Raw genomic sequence first — 21300 nt, forward strand, 5'->3', positions numbered from 1 at the left:
TTTCTTAATAATGGATAAGAGACTTTAGTAGTTGAGTTGACTACACATATTTAATTTTTTTATTAGATAATACTTTCATAAACACAAATTAAAATAGAACACAACAGGACAATAAAAGGAAAAATATCTCCATCTCTATCTCATGGAAAAAAAAAAAACAAGAAATCAGGATATCCAAGATGGGTATCGTTCGTATCCTACTACTGAAAAAGGCTTATTTTGAATAGTTTAAATTAATTAATTGAGAAATGATATGTCCACAATATTTTTACAACATTTTTACAACAAATCCTAAGTGGTAAGTTATTATTGGTTGTTATTGTTGGGGTAACAAAGTAATCTTAGTATTAGATTCAAATTTGAACTAGTAACAACAAACCACCAATGATTTGTTGTGAAAATGTAGTGGACGTAGCACCTCTCTAATTAATTATATATATATATAGTAGAATAAGTCAAAAACACATATGTTTGGATTAGACTTTTTCCTTTATTTTGTTTTTAATTTGTTTATTATATATGCCTTAAAGTTTCATTAATTTAAAATAGTTTAACTTTTTAGTTGACTTCATAATATTTTCATATAAATTTTTGAAACCTCAAAATTTGACACGTTAATCTTTTAACAAATATATATTTTAGCTGAATTTAGATTATGTTCTATATATAAACCTTCCTTTAAAATATTATCACATTATTAGAATAGATAAATGCATATACAAATAAAATTATTATAAATTCCTATTAATTGTTCTACAGTTATCAATTTTATTTTTAAGACCAAAAAAAAAAAAAAAAAAAAAAAAACCAAAGCAAATATATATATATATATATATGTGTGTGTGTGTGTATTGGACGACTTATCCACTATTTTTAAGTATAATTATATTTCTGTGATCCTTCTTAAAAAAAAAATTTATTTTGTTCTTTTGTGTATAAATAAAAACAAAACAAAACAAAAATCTAATGCAAATACGCACATATTTCCCACGTGTTTCAAGATATTATAAGAGATGTGGACCAAAAAATTCATCTCCAAAACAGTATTTCCTTATCTAAAATCTTATCAATTCTCACTCACTCCATCAATAAAAGCTGAAAATCAGCTATAGTTACACACATTGGAAGAGACTGAACTATCAAAATGACTTCTTTGAGCTTGAATCCCTCCATCACCCTTCTATTCCTTTCCATGCTTAGCCTCCTTAGCTTGACCACTCATGCAACTGCCCCAATTCACCTCAATGAGGTATGTGCAAACACCACTTTCAGCTCCAATAGCACCTACCAATCCAATCTCAACTCCCTCCTCTCTTCACTCTCCTCCAACGCCACACACAGCCTTGAATTCTACAATACCACCAGTGGCGAAAACACCTCCAACCCCGTCTACGGCCTCTTCCTCTGTCGCGGCGATGTCACTCCTCAACTCTGCCAAGAATGTGTAGCTGCAGCAGTCAAAGAGATAACCAAAAAATGTTCCAGAGAAAAGGTTGCCGTCATATGGTACGATGAGTGCATGTTGCGTTACTCAAATCGGTCATTCTTTTCCACAGTGGACGAAAAGCCAAAGTTTGCCCTATTGAACACGCAGAATATCACTGAACAGGACAGGTTTAACAAGCTACTGGCTAAGTCAATGAATGAGACAGCAGCTCAGGCCTCTAATGCTCCTATTGGTTCCAAAAGTTTGGAACCAAAGAAGTGAATATCTCTGCTTTTCAAACACTGTACAACCTTGTACAGTGCACAACGGACTTGTCCAGAAACGATTGTAGTACATGTCTTCAGGCTGCTATAAATCTTCTTCCATGGTGTTGTAGTGGAAAGCAAGGGGGAAGAGTCATTTTTCCGAGTTGTAATGTTAGGTACGAATTGTACCCCTTTTACCGAATGGAAAATGCGACATTCATGCCTACATCAGCTCATACATCTTCACATCCAGGTTCGGTAACTGAACTTTGAATGCTTTTTCCCTTTTTTTTACGCAGTAATGTTATGGATACAAATTTTTTTATAAAAAATTTTACAAATTATTGAAGTGATGAGTGATTATTTGCAAATGAAAAAAAATAATATTAATAGTAAGTTTAGATAAAAACTAAAAAGAAATTAACCACTTCAACATTTTGTAAAAAATATTATAAAATAGATCGTGACCGTAGAATTACTTTACATTATTGGCTACCGAGGAATGATGCTTCAATTTTCACAGCATATTTTATGAATCTTTGACGTTATTGATAATTTTGTTGTGTTTGATTTTAGTGCGAGTCCTCTCTTTAACGAATATAGACAATTAGCTATGTACAAAGTCAGGTCCAAGCGGGTTACAACTCTAAAGGATGGAGCTATTAGATAAAACAAACACTATGGAGTAGGCAACAAGCCATTCCATTGGACCATTGCCCACCAACATTATTCAGTGAGGGGTAGAATGTAGACCCACCATTGGCAGGGCTGATATCCCTCTATGATTCACTTTCCTGAGAAAGTAATTCTTGTAGCAACTTATACTAAGTCAAGTGTAAGTAGGGCTATCCAAGAAACCCAACTACCTAGTAGAACCGATGGAACCGACCGAAACCGATCACCAATGGCTCGAACTAATCCCTTCGTCGGTTGGCCATGGGTTCCTTCTCTCAAAAACCGACTCCGACAGGTCAAGTGGTGGGTGTCCTCCACCAAAATCCGAGCCACCCAACCCGATTGGAAAACCACTTCAAGAAACCTTCAAATCTACCAGATTCTATCCTGATTCGGCGACTATTAGGCCTTCAAAGCTCAAATCTAGCCACGTTTGGCCTTTCTCTACTTAGATCCACTTAAATCTGGCGATGTTTAACTTAGATTTTCTAATATTCGACGATGTTTGGCATAGATCTGCTTAGATCCGATGATGTTGGTCTCAGATCTGGTGACATTTGGCATAAATCCAGCAACGTTTAACTCAAATCTGATCGAATCTTTCTCTCCTTCACTTAGATCTGACGAAGATCTACCACCCTCCACCCACCGCCGCTCCTTCATCGATTTCGACCGAACTGACCTAATCATCTGTTAGAGCTCGTCCGACTTGACCTTTAGTGGTCACTGGTCAGTTGCGGGTCTTCTCTTTTTTAACCAGAACTAAGCGAGTCGAGTGGCGAGTTGATCTCAAACTCGAACCACAGACCCGTTGACAGCCATAAGTGTAAGTCACACACATAACCACTAATGAGTCAATAGCATGTGCAAAGTTGGTTTGAACCAATTTAACAAACAACTAAATTATACGCAATGACTAACGAGCGAATAGCACCTATGTGAAAAGTTGGTGGGAACTACTTTAACAAAAATAAATAAATCACATGGCATTCATACATTAGTGTTAAATAGTCTTGATATTCCCACTTTTTCACTTAGTGAGATTTTTTTTTTCTTTGTTGTTTGGTTTTTGGAGGCCAATTAGTAAAATTATATATATAAAGAATTATTACTTTAAATTGATAGTATAATATAAATTAATAATTTACCCTATTGGAGGAAATAATTTTTAAAAGCAAGGATCACGAGCATCCCACCCCTCTTCCCCCAGTGCTGGTGGGCCTATATACATACATATATATATATATATATATATATATATATAATCTTTTGTTATTGGTTCACCCCTCCCCCGGTGCTGGTGGGCCTATATATATATATATATATATATATTTATATATTATCTTTTGTTACTGGTTCATACATTTGGGCCATGGGCTGCTGCATGATTAAAGTTTAGTCTTTAATTGTTACAACTCACAACTGGGCCCATCCTTTCTTTATTTAAAAAGTAGCGATTTTTTTTTGATAGGGAATGCATAAACTTTTCATTACTAAGAAACCATAAAATTTACATCATGGATGAGGGCTTGCTTAGCAAAGAAAGGATCCTCCTCAATTCATACAATGTCGTTAACAATGCTATAAGCATTTTTTGCTACTAAGTGAGCAGGCATATTCCCTTGTCTTTTTACATGGGAGAACTGAAAATGAGAAAACCCCTTACAAAGCTCAAGAATCCCATCAATAACAGGGACCACAGCTGAGGGAGCAGGGGAGGAACCCACTAGAGCATTAACCAAGACTTGAGAATCACCCTCTAGCACCACAGCAGGACAGCCACAACACAGAGCAAACAGGATTCTAGCTTCAAGGGCCTTAGATTCAGCCTCAATAGGACCGAGAGGGGCATCTAACTTTTTGCATAAAGCCGCAACAACCATACCTAAGCTGTCACGGATTACAACTCCAATCCCCATTGCTTTAGTATCCTTGAAGGTGGCTGCATCAACATTCACTTTGTAGAAACCCGGAGGAGGAGGAGACCAGGACAACGACTGGACTACCGAGCTAGAAAGCATATCACATTCATTTGCTGCCAGGAACTCAGCCCAGAGTTGCAATGCCCCGAACATCAGCTGCAAACCAGACCGTGAAACACCACTAAGGTGCCGTTCATTTCGACTCTGCCAAACCTTCCAAGCAATCATTACCAGCCGAGCAACACAATCCAGATTCACATTATCACCTAACAGCAGCTGCCACAAGATGTCTATAAAAGAGAAATACTCTCTTCTATCTATGTTTAGTACCAACTTAGAACACTCCCACACCTCCTGAGCTTTCGGGCAACCCCACAAAGCGTGGCCAACAGTTTCGGGCTTCGCTTTACACCAATCACATAAATCCTCTGTCAGCACCTTCCTCCTCTTAAGGCTAACTTTTGTGGGAAGCGCTTCTCTACAAGCTCTCCATGCAAAAAGCTTAACCTTATGGGGAATAGGAAGCCTCCATAGACTTTTCCAAAACCTCCTCAATAGGCTACAATCCGAGACACTACCTCTAGTGCCCTCTGAAGAAATACTCACTCCCAAATGATAGGCGCTTCTGACAGAGAACATTCCATTTACTGTTTCAGCCCACACCAATTTATCTGGAGGAAGGCGGACACTCAAAGGGATACATTTGATAGCTTCCGCTTCATGTGGCAGAAAAATAGAGTCCACTACCGAGGATTTCCAACATTTGAACTCAGTGTCTATCAACTCACAAACCCGAGTATCCTCATGCAAGAACAACCAAGGAGAAATTAGCCCATGAGAGGAAGAAGGAGGTAGCCACCTAACACCCCATACCCTCACTTCCCTCCCATTACCCACTCGCCACATAACTCCTTCCTTCAGTAGATCTTGTGCCGCCATAATGCTCCTCCAAGTATAGGATGGATTATGGCCTAGAGAGGCGTGAATAAAATCGCATCTAGGGAAATATTTAGCTTTCAACACCCGGACTACCAATGAGTCTTGAGCTAGTTGCAATCTCCACCCTTGTTTGGCTAGTAGAGCCAAATTAAAACATTTCAAATTCTTAAATCCCAACCCACCGTTCGCTTTGGGCATACACATCTTTTCCCATGACATCCATGGAATTTTCTTCTCCTCGGATTTTTGGCTCCTCCAAAAATTCCTAACCATGCTTGTTAGGTCATCACAAAGAGAGTCCGGGATTTTGAAGCAGCTCATAGTGTATGTTGGGATAGCCAAAGCCACAGCTTTAATAAGGATTTCTTTGCCCACCTTTGATAACAACTTCTCCTTCCAACCCGCTAGTTTTTTACCGAGCTTCTCCTTGATATCATTAAAAGTATTCCGCTTGTTTTTCCCCATAAGTGATGGTAAGCCAAGATACTTCTCATGTTGTTTTATGACTTGAGCCCCAAACCTTCTTTGGATTTCCCCCAGAGTGTTTTTGCTAAAGAAGAGAGAAGTTTTTGCCCGGTTTAGCTGTTGACCCGAGGCTCTTTCATAGACTCCCAACGGTCTTTGAAGCTCAGCACAATCCTTTATAGAAAGCTCTACAAAATATAAGGCTATCATCTGCAAAAAATAGATAGGAGAGTACGGGTCCCCCTTTGCAAACATAAATCCTTTTTAAAACACCGTTGGCCACAAATGCCATAATAAGAGATGATAAACGCTCTGCACATAGGAGAAATAAATAAGGCGACAAAGGGTCCCCTTAGCAAATACCCCTAGTGGGAGTAATGCTACCGAAGGGGCACCCATTGACCTTAATTGCATAGTTTACAGAGGTAACACACTTCATAACAAGACTTCTCCACCTTTCAGCGAACACTAGCTTCTCCATTATTTTTTCCAACCAAACCCACTCCACCCTATCATACGCTTTACTTATGTCAAGCTTTAGAGCCATTTCCCCCACTTCCCCCCCCCCCCCCTTTTTTTTACTAATATGATGCATAGTTTCAAAAGGTACCAACACATTATCAGTAATAAGTCTACCATGCACAAAAGCACTTTGAGAACCACTAATAATAGATGGCAAAATTCTTTTAAATCTATTAGCAATAGCCTTTGAGGCAATCTTGTAGATTACATTGCATAGGCTAATAGGTCTAAAATCAATCACATGTTTTGACTCTTTAACTTTAGGAACAAGCACGACATGAGTAAGATTAAAGTTAGGAGGAGAGATACCATGGTTCAGGAAATCCAAGACTGTTTTGCACACAACACATCCGCATGTACTCCAAAATTTTTGATAGAATAAAGGTGGCATTCCATCCGGGCTGGGAGCCTTCAGAGGATAAATTTGCTTTAGAGCTTTATGGACCTCCCCTTCATGAAACACACAAGCCAAATCATCATTCATCTCCCTTGAAACTTTCGGCCCAATAGCATGGAGAATCTCCTCAAAGTCCTCGGGGAGGGAGGAAGAGAAAAGATCCGTGTAGTAATCTACAAAAATTCCAGCTATCTAAGCTTCATCCTCGTGCCACACCCCGTTCCCATAAAAAAATACCCTCAATATGGTTCTTGCTTTGACGGTCCGAAGCCTTTGCATAAAAAAACTTCGTATTCCTATCGCCACCTTGGAACCAATTTTGCCTAGCCCTTTGGCTCCACATCTCATCCTCCCTATCCAACCAACAGTTAAGTTCAATCCTCATGTTTCTCAACGCATGAATCAGATTAGGAGACGTAGGATGGTTCCCCAAGAAAGCCAATCTAGCTTGTAGATTGGTCACCTTCGCCCCCACATTACCGAACTCATCCTTATTCCATCTCATTAATTTAGCTTTGCATCTTTCCAAGCAGTTCAAGATAGCGCAATCCAAGCCCACCACTTCCCCTTCCGCCCAAGCCTCCTTAACAATCTCCTCACAACGAGCATCTTTGAGCCACATGGATTCAAACCGAAAGGACCTTCTTTTACTTCTCTTACAAGGCCGGCTTTTCAAGTGTAAGGACATAGGAGAATGGTCAGAAACCAATGTGGTAAGATGGTGTAGCGAAGCCCTTGGGAAAAGGTCCATCCAATCCGAACTCCCCAAGGCTCTATCTAATCTTTCTCTAATCTGAAAACCATCTTTTTGTTGAAAAAGCCAAGTAAACTTAAGCCCCACAAAACCCAAATCCCTAAGAGCACAAAAATTAATCACCTTCAAAAACAACTCCATTTGCCTTTTTGGCCTTATACGACCCCTTTCCTTTTCCGATAATCCAATGATTTCGTTGAAATCCCCGATCACCAACCATGTGAGAGAAGAAGAGTTCTTAAGGAACTTCAATTTAGCCCATGACTCCGGTCTCCTATCCGTTTTCGGATTGCCATAGAACCCCGTAAAGTGCCACCAACCAATACTCGAACCACCATCGATCCAAGTGTCAATATGGTCATGAGCATAAGAATGTACATCAAGAGTCACCCCATCTTTCCAAAATAATGCCAATCCACCACTATTACCATTGCTTGGAACAAACACTCCATGCTTTAACTTACACCTTTCTTTGATTTTATCAATCCACTCCTTTTTATCAACCTTAGTTTCCATCAAGAAAACAATGTCGGGCTCTTCTTTATTCACCACCTTTTCCAAGGCACGAACTGTCCAGAGGTTCCCAAGCCCCCGGCAGTTCCAACTTATTATATTCATTCTGCTTGGCGGGGTTGCCTAGCAACCTCCGCTGAAAGACTAGGTTCAATCATGGCAATAGTCTTACCTCTCTTTGTACCTAGTTCAGGACCATCAGTACTCTCCACAATTTTTTTACGTTTCTACCCAACATCAATGTCCATGCAACAACTCACTGCCTCCTCTACGGGTCTCCCCTCTTTTCTTTTCCAACTGCCTTGTTGAGACTTGCCTTTGCTTGGGCTAATATCCTTTCCCACATTATGGGCCTTAGTACTTGTCTTGCCACACTTATACCCTTTGCATGAACTCCTATTGGCCCTATTTAGTTTACTGACCTCAATTGGCTCACCCCCAAATTTAAAGCCCAACTTAGATGAGCCCACAACAAGCCCGGACCCAACATCTTGACTGGGGATCACTATAATTAAATTAGTGGTAATCTCAGCTTCCTGAATATCCACGTCGATCAGTCCCTTACCACAGAAAGCTCCCTGCAATTTCGCCTGGCTTGTGTCAGGGATAATAACTCCTTCCCCCTCAATTGCCGCATCGATCTTCTCCAAAACCCTCTCAAAATCCGCCTCAGCCCACGCTCCAAGATTAACCCTCTGATCATTTTCCTTAGCCCTCAGATCACTTTCCTCATCCCTAGGCCCCGTATCCTTTTGGGATATTCTCTGGAAAAACAGGTAGCGTCCCACTTGCTACTCTCTGTGCAGCCAGTTTACTCGTCCCCCCTGCTACTCTCTTTACCGCTCTGTTCTGCGTCGTCATCTCATTTTCCATCCCCATCTCTCCCTCCGCTCTTGAAGTTGTTTTTGCCGGCCACCTACAACTTTTAACCAGTCACCGTATTGGAGTTCCATTGTTGCCCCGTTCTTTTCTGCAGCAAAGAAACCCACACAGTGCTTCACGTCTTGTCCCACGAATCCACAAAAGTAGCAGAACATCGCCAATCTCTTATACTTGAATTTTAACCAAGTACGGTTGCCATCGAAATTTGAGACAAAACACCCCCTTCTTAATGGTTTAGAAACAGAGACTGAAACTCTTACTCGCATGAACAAACTTAGAGATTCATTTGTCCTTCGTTTTTACACTTCCTCCACCGTACCAATCCGGCCACCAATATTTGTTGCTACTTGAGGAGACATCATATCAAATGGTGCTCCCCAAATCTGCACCCACAAAGGAACACGATCAAGAACAACATTGACAGCGGACATTCCTCGTTGCCATCTCTTGAGTAATAACATTTGATTATCAAACGACCAGGGACCATCTTTAAGAATACGAGCTAACTAAAATTCCGTCTTAAACTTAAACTGGAACAAGTTTGCACCAACTTCCACAATCTGTAACTCCAAATCCAACCCCCAAACCCTTCTTAAGGTACTCAATGCCGCTCTCTTTTTATATGGTTTACATGTTAAGAACTTGCCTACCAAGCTGAGTACACAGCTTTCAATCTCACTGGTCCTCCTTTCATCAGTAATCTCAATGACTTTCTCCTCCTCGGACGTGAGTTTTAGCTTTTCTAATATATTAGAGACACCTTCCTCCTTGGCCGTGATGCACCAAAATTCACTTAGAGGAGAAAAGGGAGTGGAACAGGGAAAGAAAGAAGGGAAAAGGAAAATAAAAGACTCAGCCCCTTAAGACAACCTAAGGGAGATAATTAGTAGCGATTTTATTGTAGCTACTGCACGCATGATTAAAGAAAAAAAAGTTTTCTCTTTAATTGTTACAACTCACAACTGGGCTCATCCTTTCTTTATTTAAAAAGTAATGATTTTATTGTACCATGCCTAGGTTGAATAATAGGTTTTGGATCAATATGGTAGATATATTGAACATCCTTCCATCCCTAGTAATAGTGTGTGGACTCTAAAGTCACGTGAGGCCTACATTTTGTGAGAGGGATGATGTGTGAGATATATTTTTCTCTCTTCTCTTGTTGATCAACATTCTCACTAAAAAAAAAAAAAAAAATTAATAAATAAATTCTGATTTCATGTGAGAAATTTAAATCATTCAGTTTATGAAAAAAAATTTTAGAGAATTTTTTTTTCTCTTACCTCAAAGAAACAAAAAGAAGAAGAAAGTTTTGTTTGATATTAAGTTTCTCAAAAAAAAAAAAAAAGTTGTTCAGCTCTTGAGTTGGTTGATTTTCCACCTATAGATATCTTCTTTTCTTTCTGTGAGTGATGACTGTCCATTTTCCTAAATAAATAAGCGAAATGATCCCCTCCTATTGATACATTAAACTCTCTCATTTTTAGTCAGATATGTTACAAATAACATTTATTTGATCTACATCTATTTCATCTAAAAAGAAAGTGTAAGGAATTGGAGGATTAAATGGGAGGAAGTGGTCTGGCATACGACTCAAATTCCCCTCTCCAACTGCAATGTATCCTGAATTTAAAAAATATATATATTTAAAAGAAAAAAAAAAGAAGAAAGAAGAAAACTCAAGCATACCAGCCAATCTTGCTATATAGTCAAATGGCACTTTTGCCTTCATTTGTACGGCGAGGACTGGGGCCGCATCCTCAATTTTTTCAAGGGGAAACAAAAAGAAAAATGACTCAAAGTATACTTATTAGACCTAAATAATTGAGTAATGTTTATTAAACATAAACTGTTTTATACAAATTTTACACACAAGTTACGATTTTCACTGCCTTTTGGAGTGTGCATACAACTGAGTAAAACAGTTTCTGTAAAACAAGTTTAACCCTATATATTTTATTGGGCAACTCTCTCCTAACGAGCTGTAAACTGTTGTCAATGAAACATGATATTGTTTATGCAGGAAAGGACAAAAGCTCAACGGCAACGATAATCGCCATTGTTGTTCCAATAGCTGCCTTGGTGCTAGTCCTACTCATCCTATCCTTCTGTTTCCTAAGGAGGGCAAGAAAGACGACCAATGCTATAAAGGGAGAGAGTACTAAGAAAGCTAATCATATCCTAAATTATCAAGGTAAGCAAGTAGTCTTATATTTACATCATATGTCACTTTCTTCTCATTTTCAAGTATACATGAAAATGATGTTAACATATTCGAGTGTTAGTGGTGTACTTCAAGTGTGAGTGGTGTAGTTAGGTAAATGTTCGAGTTCCACATTAGATAATAACCACAAAAATAAGTGGTTAATATAACATAATTAGATTTATATATAAAGAAAAAAAATTAATTGGACACAAACCCATTAATTTAAGACATTTTTTTTGTTTTAATATATATTTATACGATAGAATTTCAATTTATAATATTTGCTCTATGATAATTATTTTTTAACATCAATCAAGACGTCAATTGATTTTTGGATTACACCAAAATACCAATTGATCTTTGGTATAGGTGGGGTTTTTAAACAACTAGATCTCTTATTCGACAATAAGAGACTTTATCAATTAAGTTAACTGGAGCCTACGATTTAAGTTGTTCTCGAGGGAGTGTTAAAAACTACTTGTAGGTTAAATTTCTAGGATATATGGTAGTTTATCAGAAAATGAGAAAGAAGTTATTGATTATGTACAAAGTCTCACCTTATGATAAGCTAACATTGCTCTTTCTAGTGTAATATCTTACTTTTATTTTTTGGATGTTTAGCTGCAAGTGAATTAACAACTGTGGAGTCCTTGCAATTTGATTTTGGGACAATTGAAGCCGCCACAAACAAATTCTCAGATGACAACAAGATTAGTGAAGGTGGATTTGGTAAAGTATACATGGTATATATCAATTTTTTTTTTTTTTTTTTTTGGGTACTCAAATAAGCATACGTAGCAAATTTACTGCATATATATAATCACAATTTAGATGTGAAAAGTTTTGCCATGAACCTTATAGCTTAATTAGTTGACACCTTCTAGTAATTTCTAATGAAACATTCAGAGTTTAAATCCCCTATCCCCAATTGTCGAATTATAAAAAAAAAAAAAAAAAAAAAAAAATTGAAAAGCTTTCGAAGTACTAGAATTTAATAAATTCCATGAATTAAACTATTCTAAAGCTATTTAAAATACATACATTACCAGGGTACACTTCCTAGTGGACAAGAAATAGCTGTAAAGAGGTTATGGAAAAGTTCTGGACAAGGAGTAGAACAATTTAAACAATTCAAGAACGAGGTTGAACTACAAGCCAAGCTTCAACACAAAAATTTGGCAAGGCTATTGGGATACTGCTTGGAAGGAGAAGAAAAGATACTTATCTACGAATTTGTGCCCAATAAGAGTCTTGACAATTTTATATATGGTTTGTCTATCTAAACACGCATCCAATAGTTTTATGTGCATTTGGAATTCTTTGTTTTTATTTTATTTTATTTTTCTTTTGATGAACCTTTAGAGTAAAAAAAACAAGGACAATTGGATTGGGAAACACGATATAAGATAATTGGAGGGATTGCTCGAGGAATACAATATCTTCATGAAGATTCTCAACTTAGAATTATACATTGTGATCTAAAGGCCAGCAGCATATTGTTAGATGCAGAAATGAATCCAAAAATTTCAGATTTTGGTATTGCACGGACTCTTGAAGTTGATCAAACTCAAAGAAATGCAAGTAAAATCGTGGGGACATAGTAAGTTCCAAATGGTTTTTCTTCTAATTTGCATCATTAGAATTAATGCATTTATTCCAGTCCCATTCCAACTAATAAATCACTGAAAAAAAAAATTATAAAAAATGCAAAAAAAGGTAATTTTGACACATTGAACTCGAGGAACATAATCATGAGGTTCCTCATTGTCATTTAGTAATACTACTATGTTTGTGGTGTTGGTTTGCAGTGGTTATATGTCTCCAGAGTACGCAATGCAGGGGGAATTCTCTGAGAAATCCGATGTGTATAGTTTTGGTGTCCTCGTCCTTGAAATTATCACTGGAAAAAAGAATAGTAACTTTGAATCAAAAGGGGCTGAGGACCTCTTGAGCTACGTGAGTATATAACATATAGTGTAATTTGTTTCCCTTTCCTAATGCCTAGGGTCACCACTAGTAGCATGACATTCTAAACACTACTTCATAAAATGTGCAGGCTTGGATACATTGGAGGGATGGGAGGCCCTTGGAATTGTTGGATCCAACTTTGGAAGGTTTTTATTTGATAGATGAAGCCATTAAATGCATCCACATTGGCTTATTATGTGTTCAGAAGGATCCAGCTGACAGACCCACTATGGCATCAATAGTTCTCGCGCTAAATAGCCACTCTGTTAGTCTACCAGCACCGCAACAGCCAGCTTTTTTCCTTCGCAACACAGACCAGAACTTGCTCCAAATGTCTATGGAGTCTGATCAATCTACTAGCATGTCCATGTCATGGTCTGTCAATGAAGAATCTGTTACTGAACCACACGCTCGATAGTTTACAGAAGCAAGGAATGCACAAGTTTTGTGCAAACGGGTGGGCATAAAGTTTAAAGCTAAGACATTAAATTATTTGGGTTTTTAAAAACATCTTTTACAATCACTGACATGAGCTGTTTTGATTGTATGTAATAAATGTGTTATTAGTACTGATGGATCGAAGTAAAAATATTATTCAAACTTCCAATCTCAACATCTCATGTTAGTCCTTCTCAAAAAAAAAAAAAAAAAAAAAAAATCTCATGTTAGTAATTATAAAAAAATTATGTCACATTACTCTTACAATGAAATAACCAATTGGTTTATTTATTGTGGGTTCCCATTAGCTCAATTGGTAAAATAATTTTTCTAAAAAAAAAAAAGGTAAAATATTTGATTGTTGAATGGGGGTCAATTTCCGCCTATATTAAAAACTGATTGGTGTCTTGGTTTGATGATAATAACTATCATCAAGAAATGATACTATGGGTTAAAACTATTTCAAGAAAAAGAAAAGAAAAACCAATTGGCTATTTAGCCAAAGAAAAAAGCACGCTGATATTGAGGAAGGATTCACTTGTAATCAAGAGCATGATACCGGATGTTCTCACTGCAAGAAATGTTAATATTTGTGAAAATCCAACACGGTCACAATGGTCTCTACCCTTTTGTTAGAGATAGTATCTCATATTCTCAATGGGAAGTAACGGTCTCTAATTTAGGGGAATTCGCTCCCAGTAACTGTACTGGTATATTGGAAATTTCCAATGTACGGGTCATCTATGGAGACACCATAAATTATTGTAAACCTTTATGTGAATCTTTTGGCACTCACTCTTGTGGACGTAGTTAATTACGTAAATCTCTGTATGAATTTGCTCTCTTTTTCTCTCTAATTTTACCATTATGCTAAGATCTGAAATCATATATATTTCTATTGGCCTATCCAACTAACAAAGATAAAGGGAATTATTTTTTGATACATCAATAGTTGGTGTAGGGGGATTTGAACCCTAAATGTCTTGGTTGGAAATACCAAGAGTTGTCAACTAATTAAACTACAAGACTCTTACAATAAAGGAACTAGTTGCAGACCCACGGGGATAAATAATTATTTTGTTTAGTAATATAACGTATAATTTTTTCTCTAAAATTATTTGAAGATAATTTGTTCTCTCTAAAAGAAATTAAACAATTTCTATCTGGTCCAATTAGATCTATTTCGGTCCCATGCGGTCCAATTTAGTCCACTAGGTCAATTTCGGTATCCTTTAGTTCATTTTAGACTAATTGGGCCTCAAATTGATTCTTTTTGTAGGTTGCATTTTTAGATTGAGCTCAAAAATTCACTTAAAAAAAAATAGGGTTGAAAAGTATAAAATGTTATTATATTTGGGTTAAACTCTATAGTTTTGAGTTAATAAACACAAAGAAATTAGACATTATAAATTAGAAATATGAGCCCTAAAAATGATAAATATTCAAAAGTCTCATTTGGTCCACATTGGTTCTATTCGGTCCATTCTCTCCTTTTTGATCTAGTTTGGTCCTATTCGGTCCATACGATCCTAATCGGTTCACTTAGGCCTATTTAGTCCATTCTATCCACTAAAGTTCTAGTCGGTCCAATTCAGTACATTGGTTCGTATTTAGTCCATTTTGGTTGTATTCAGTTCATTCAGTCCACATTGATTCTATTCAGTCCATATTAGTCCTATTTGGTCCATTTTGTCTACTTTGGTTCTATTTGGTCCTATTCGGTCTATTTCATTCAATTTAGTCAACTTCAGTCCTATTCAGGCTATTTGGTCCACTTTGGTCATATTCAGTCCACTTCAGTCCATTTGTTCTTTTTTGATCCACATTAGTCTGATTCAATTCACCTTGTTCATATTTGGTCCATTTGGTCCCAGTTGTATGTCTTTGGGGTTAGGTTTGTAAATAAGATTTTTTGCTAAACATTTAGTTATGTAATATTTACACGAATACCTTAAGTTTCAGCCTAGTTGTTAAACTTGCAAAGTTTGGAAGTAAAGAAGTTTTAAAGTTTTATGAATTTTGTATACTGTGGCTTTTATGCAAGGAAATCAAAAGGAAGACAAGAAACGAATTTTGATAAACACTTTTACCTTTAGTTGGTTCATGTTAGTATCGAGTTTAACTTGAGATTAACATGCCAGTCATGCTTTGAATTCCGAAGTATAGGTTTGGGTCATGACAACTCTCCTTCAACGCCACTCGCAACTTAGAATTCTACAACACCACCACAAACCAAAACACCTCGAATCCTGTCTATGGCCTCTACCTCTGCCGTGGTGATGTAACTTCTAAAGACTGTAAAGAAAAGATTGCTGTGATTTGGTACGATGAATGCATGATACATTACCCAAATAAGCCTATTTTCTCTACTGTGATCGTAAGGCCTAGAGTGGCCTTGTTGAACATGCAAAATATTACCAACCAAGACCAGTTAAATAAGCTTGTGAACACCTCGATGACCAGCTTGGCAAGTAAGGCCTCTGATGTTCCAATCAGTGTTAAGAAGTTTAGGACCGATGAAGTGAATATCTCTGCTTTTCAAATGCTGTACAACCTTGTACAGTGCACACCGGACCTGTCCAGCACTGATTGCAACTTGTGTCTTCAAACGGCAATAATACGTCTTCCAATATGTTGTGGTGGAAAACGAGGAGCAAGAGTATTGCTTCTGATGTCGCAGAAGCTTGTAGAAAGTACACATGATGGTCTCTTTGATGGACCAAAAACTAAAATGTTAGTTTCTAGTAGTAAACCTCCAATCCGCAAGGGTTCCTCAAATCCACAAAGTGATAGGTCTGGAATCCATCAGAGAAAACAATAGACAAAAGTCTGAATTTTTATTAATAATAATCTTTGATAAAACATTTACAGAGTTAGGGGCCTATTTAAGGGATCCGTAAAAACTTGACAAACAAAAAAATATATTCTAAAAAAAAAAATCCTAATTAATACCTAATCATAACAAGAACCAAATTTGACCTAAAAAGTATTAAAAGCACCTAAAAACAAGGAAATAAATAACCTATACCCAAAATAATGAAAATTACATAAAAATACCAAAATTAAATAATACCAAAATTATTTTGTAGATTCTGTCCTACATTAGACCCCTCCACTTGAAACAAACTCGTCCTCGAGTTCATCTTTGAAATCTGAAATCTTCCTCTCCAAATAAACAAATCCTTTGAATGCTTGAGCCCATTTTCCATACTTTCAACTCATCAATGGAATAAACAATTCAACTTGAATTTATTTTTTCTTGATCTTCATGAAATTGTAGATATTTACCAAATAAAAACTAACAATTGAATCAAATCTATCAACCCCAATAAAATCAATAAACTTCAGTGTATTGCTTACCACCAAAATAAAAGGATCTTGAGATTTACAATCATATGATTTGATTTCATTGAGATCCTTGAAACTTTCAACTTCAATTTCTTCCTTAATGGTCTCTACCATCTCGACTTTAAGTTCTTTCTATATAATAGGATCTTAATTATTCTCTTCCACAATGATCTTGATTTTAGGATCTTTGTTCATAACAAGGACCTCATTAATTTCCATAGAAATCTCTATCTTTTGTTCTTTGACTTCTACTTAACCTTCAAGAACAATATTTTCTTCAACATGCAATTCTTCCTTTAATGGTGGAATATATGGCTCTTCAAAATGATTCATGTATGAACTTCTTGGCCAATAATAATCTTGTTTTGTATATGACAAGATATCATCACAATCCATGAGATAAAAGTTGATAGCAAACATCATTTTCATCCTTGTCCATAAATGAATTTTGTCTTTACCTCATCTAATTCTATCAGACTGTATTCGTTCCCACCAATGTAAGGCATACCCACTAAGTTTATACAAAGCAAGTTTAACATTTCTCTCATAATAAATATTCTCAAAGTCAAATAAATCCTCTAGATCAAGTAACCAATCAAGAAAATCATATTTATAAAAATAACCATTAAAACTTGAAATTCTTTTATAAAGCCTAAATGAAAATTGCTTACCAAAAGGTTGCCTGTGAGTTACGTCTTTGCGGCAGTTATCCCTATTGTTTCCATGCTCCAATGGCGCCATCCTAGAAAGATATGTGTGAGTGCTTGTTGTACGTCACGTAATACTTGCTAAGTTATTTGTCGTTGTTGTTATGGTGATTACCATCTTATCGGTTAGCAATCAGACTAGGGTAAGTCAAGGCTCTGATACCAATTGATGTGGGATGCGGAAGTATTAACAAGCAGAACACATCTACTTTTAGAAAACGAGAAACAAAACACGTTTGTTTGTGAAAATAACCTCAAATCTACGAGGGTTCCTTGAATCCACAAGAGTCCTTGAATTCGCAAGGAGAAAGGGGCCTAGAATCCACCATAAAATAGAAAGACAAAAGTCTAAATTTTATTGATTGAATAATTGTTTTAAAAAAAGTTTACAAACTTAGGGACCTATTTAAGGGTTTCATGAAACTTGACAGACAAGAAAATATATTCTAAAATAACTTCTAATTGATTTCTAACCATAACAAGAACCAAATTTGACTTAAAAAGCATTAAAAGCACCTAAAAACAAGGAAATAAATAACTTAAACCTAAAATAACAAAAATTAAATAATTACTATTAGGTTCTAAATATTCAGGATTAAATGTTTAGGTTCTAATTTTATGTATGTTGGCAAACTGAGTACAAAAACATGTATAGTATAAGATATTTATGTCTTAGAACTATTTTAGACATTGCTCAGGTTGATTCAAGTTAAGATTCAAGAACAGTCAAGCTGAAGAAAGAAGAATTCAAAATCTGCCTTGCTCGACTGATCGAGAGACTCCTTGGACTGATCGAGATGCGTTTTCTGCAGATTTTAAATAAAGCTTGAAACTCTGCGAATTGTTTATGGCTTGAGTTCAACACTGCTAGGTATAAAAGAAAAACCCTAATACACATTTTTAGAGACTTGTGAGTTACTCCTGTGAGAGCTGAGAAGTTCTGAAACCTTCTATCTCGACAAGCATCTATTGGAGATTAGATTGATATTGCATGAATCGGTGGAGATAAGTTACTGCATACAAGATCAACTACTGCTGATGATCTAAACCTTTGAGTGGGATCTCAAAGCCACAAATTGGAGTGTTTGTGTGCAACAAATTCAGATAGAAGAGTTCGTGGATTCGGAGCTGCATGTGGTTACGTGAATAAGTACTACAAGAGGTAGCATTAGATTTAGGGAAAAATCTATTGTAAACACTTCCATTCTATTTAGTGAATTTGTTGCCTTGTGGATTGTTTAGGTTAAATACTCCCCAAATTTTTTACCTTAAAATTGGACGGTTTCATTGGTTTTCTTGGGTCATTATATCGCTTGTCTTTCTTTATTATTCCGCTTTATTTGATATGATTGTCTTTGTTTAACCTAGATTTGCATATTATATCTAGTAACTACTTGGCTATTATATTAGGTTAAACAATCTGAGTATACAGAGGTCTAAATAACAAACAATTACAAAAATTAAATTGTAGATTTTGAATTACATTAGCTTCCTAGTTGTAATGTTAGGTACGAATTGTACAATTTTGACAATACACCAGAAGCGCCATCGCTAGTGCCTGGGCTTCAACCTCCACCACCTCCAGCTTCTGTAAGTGGACAAGAAGGTAAAGTGGAGCACCCAATATCCCATTTGACTGCTTTTTCATTCTTATCCGTATATTAAGTGATGGTATGTCAACATCCACGGCATGATTGTTGAAGAGCTTTATGAAATTAGTACTATAGTCTATAATGATATATATTCTCTATCGGTTTGAATCGTTTGATTTTGGCGTGAATTAAAAAATTAGGTACAATGTGATAGTCATATGGCCAATTGAGTTGCAATGATGACCGGTAGGCTAATAACATAAACAACAAAACCTTTAACATAAGCAACTGGCCATTAACAGTCATTTAATTACTTATTAATTTCTGTATGTCGACATTAGATTAAAAGTTCATCATAGGTTCTGGACCCGCCAATATATGTGTTTGATATGGAAGATCAATTGTACTAAGGCTGTGTTTGTTTCGGGTGAGAATGAAATTTGGAAAATATTTTACACTCTGATGTGTGTTTGGGAGCACATGTAAAACTAGGTCAAACTGAAAATCATTTCCTTTAACCGTAAAATTCAAGCCCTTCATCTGTAAAATCATTTACACATTCCATTTACCTTCAAACCAAGTTTTACGGACTAAAAAACAGAAAACAGAGAGAGAGCAGCTTGAGAAAGTCACTCAGAGATCCACCCAAACCTGAATCTAGTTAGATCGCACCGCCTCATTCCCCTCCATGCGCTAGTAAGTACTCTATTTCCTTTTCTTCCTCTCTTTTCTCTTTTCTTCCTTGGCTTTTCTTCTCTCCCTAACCAACCTCAGCTCGCCCGTCTTGCTCAAACCTATCTCCTATTAGCATGCCCAGATCGAGCATTGCATGTACCCGATGCACCCAACTAAACCCACCCCGATTTTAGCATCCTAGCCCATGATCTGTCCCTCTATTGACCCCGTGGCCTCAAACCCATCCCTCAAACCCACCACTCAAACTCGAAGGTATACCCTCTCTGATATATATATATATATATATATATATATAAAAATATATTTATCCTTATTTATATATTTATTTGTATATAAAATATATGTGCATAATGTTATTTGTAATAAGTGTTTGTAAAGGTATATGGTAGCTTGTGAATGTTTTGGCAAATTGAATTTAGCATTGTTCTTGAATTGGGCTTGTTACAATATTTATGTGAATTTGGATGGTTTAACACCAATTATTGTGGAGACTTTGCTGAGATGATGTTGAATGGGTCTACATTGTCTTGTATTGCAAGATGTTTTTTGGAAAATATCATCTTCTTGCTTACACATTTGATTGAATGGTATGTCAAATAATTTCCTATGCTAAATATGTATGTCATAAGGCTAATTTTGGTTTCTAAACTATTTATCCTATTGACCACCTAGAGGGTAAAACATACGTTGTTTTTATTGGTCGTGTGCTTGGGGTGTACGACACATAGGAAGAAGCCTGTGCCCAAGTTCATCAATATTCTGGAGTAGACCACAAGGCGTTTAAGCATAAGATGGATGCAGAAGTTACTTGTATGAAGTTTTGGCAGATTGATGGTGGGAATGTGCCACAAGGTTCTTCATCCAGTACATATTCTACTCATTTCAGCTTAAGTTCTAGTACTCCTTCAATTGAAGATAGAACCTACTACATAGGAGATGTTAAATACGATTTATTGAAATATCAATTAGATATTGCAATTGAGTAGTGGAACCATGCAATGAAGATTGTAAATTGAATGCAAGAATGCTAAACGCAATAGCATCTCAAGTCTTGCCCAATGATGAGCTCAATAAAATGGCACATCTAAACTTGGGTGAATGACCATGAAAGTTGTGTTGATCTCTGATTTTTGTATGTGGGTACCTCTGTAATTGTTATGTAAAACTTGGATGTGTATATGTTCATATTTTTTGTGATTGGAATTAATGGATGTGCATATATGATGTGTATAGGTATTTTGAAATGCTCAATTTTATTATAGGTATATTTTTTTGACATTTTTCCTGTAAAATGTTTTACATTAGGGGGCCAAACGTAGGAAATTTTTTTATGAAAAAATGCTTTTACATGCACGACCAAACACTGAAAATACTTTTTCCGGTATATTTTCTAGAACCCAAACAAACATCTGAAAATAATTTCATTTTCGTAAATATTTTCAACTGAAAATATTTTACACTCGGAAAATATTTTACATATTACCAAATATAGCCTAAGACTGTAACACAACTAGGAACAATTCATGATTTTCAAGAATTGAAATGTTCTATATTAATAAAAACTTTTATTACCAAAATAATGTT

General features: G+C 36.3%; 1 pseudogene across 1 annotated transcript; it reads left to right on the plus strand.

The window, feature by feature from the left end:
• The first annotated feature begins 1060 nt into the window (after window positions 1-1060).
• LOC115988945 lies at window positions 1061-13372 on the plus strand (annotated as a pseudogene). Its single transcript, XR_004091712.1, has 7 exons — window positions 1061-1945; window positions 10785-10955; window positions 11589-11710; window positions 12017-12236; window positions 12330-12567; window positions 12776-12923; window positions 13024-13372. The product of XR_004091712.1 is annotated as a cysteine-rich receptor-like protein kinase 25 (transcript).
• The last annotated feature ends 7928 nt before the right edge of the window (window positions 13373-21300 follow it).

Source organism: Quercus lobata, chromosome 5, assembly GCF_001633185.2.
Source record: "Quercus lobata isolate SW786 chromosome 5, ValleyOak3.0 Primary Assembly, whole genome shotgun sequence".
Lineage (NCBI taxonomy): Eukaryota > Viridiplantae > Streptophyta > Magnoliopsida > Fagales > Fagaceae > Quercus > Quercus lobata.